This window comes from Octodon degus, unplaced genomic scaffold (genome assembly GCF_000260255.1).
Source record: "Octodon degus isolate 3935 unplaced genomic scaffold, OctDeg1.0 scaffold00050, whole genome shotgun sequence".
In the NCBI taxonomy this organism is placed as follows: domain Eukaryota; kingdom Metazoa; phylum Chordata; class Mammalia; order Rodentia; family Octodontidae; genus Octodon; species Octodon degus.
Window position 1 is genome coordinate 9,546,935 of NW_004524626.1, and position 1,247 is coordinate 9,548,181.

The 1,247-nt window shown below is 52.6% G+C and overlaps 1 protein-coding gene across 2 annotated transcripts in view; it reads right to left on the reverse strand.

Annotated features, from left to right (window-relative positions):
- Window positions 1-1,247, reverse strand: part of Fut6 (fucosyltransferase 6) — a 21,284-nt gene that overhangs the window by 15,319 nt on the left and 4,718 nt on the right. For both annotated transcript variants that reach the window (XM_004632967.2, XM_023717034.1), the window contains one exon: window positions 882-883. The gene's annotated coding sequence lies outside the window, so the exon portion shown is untranslated. The remainder of the gene's footprint in view (window positions 1-881; window positions 884-1,247) is intronic.

Below are 1,247 nucleotides of genomic sequence, written 5' to 3' on the forward strand. Positions count from 1 at the left end.
GCGGGCCTGACGTCAGCTGCGGGCCTGACGTCAGCTGCGGGCCTGACGTCAGCTGCGGGCGTGGACTTTAGTGAGGGTGATTGCTTTCTTGACTAGGGCTCCCTAGAGGAACAGAATCACGATGAAATAGAAGTGTAAGGACGCAGAGCGATTTATTAGGTAGGCATAGATTGAGAATCAGAATCAGGGTCCAAGTGCAGGGTGATGCAAGATCAGAAATGGATGAACCCAAATGGCCCTCTGGAGCCCCGCAGGAGGCAGAGCCGCCACAGGGCAAAGGTCTCAGAGCACACTGGGGAGTCACTGGGGAGTCCACATGGGAAGGTTGAAACCAGCTGGAGATTGACCCCAGGCCTGCTGTGCCGGCCCCACCTCCGGGGTTCGCTGAGAGGGCAATTGAGATTGGGCGTGGTGGCGTGCTTGTAATCCCAGCACTTGGGAGGCTGAAAACAGGAGGATCGATACGAGTCCGATCTAGAGAGTAAGACCCTGTACATCCGCTCCTAAAATTCATACAAAAACCAAACCAAAACAAAAAACAACCGGAGACCGTCATCCAAAGGAAATGCTGAAGACATGGCTTCTCAGCGAGAGACAGAGGTTTCCTTCTTTCCTTTCCTACGCTGCCTGAGCGAAGCCTCTGGCCAGGTTCCGACCTCCTTGGGGCGGGTCGTCCCTCTCTGCGGCGCATACCCTGCCCACCCACAGACCCTCCCAGCACCTACTAACCTGCTAGGCCGTTCTTAGGAAGTGAATGTCCCGTAGTTAATCAGCACTTAGGGCAGGTCCCACAAAACGTTGCTGCGCTTGGGGGACCTTTTTCAGCAGGCCCGCCTATAGCTATGGGTGACACACTATATAGACCCACATTCAGATGTGACCACTGTGACCTGAGACGTGAGACCAGAACTCCGTTCAGTAGATTCAGCTTTCCTGGTAGGTAACTCTTCCAAGACACAAGGAGCTGTACAGCTGCGGCACTGGTCAGCAACCAGCCTACACAGAACTACATGCATGTCCTTCTGAAAGCATGACACACAAAAGCAAGCCGAATGGACTCGTCCAACATCTTCACATTTGTGCCTCCATGTCGTCTGAAGTTTAGCTGAAACAGGAACACCTGCCACCCTTTGACCTGGAGCCCCTCCTAAATTTTTTTTAATATTTATTTATTTTTATTTATTACATTTATTTAGTGTGTGTGTGTGTGTGTGTGTGGCCAGCTCAGCCCACCAGGGGGCGGGTCT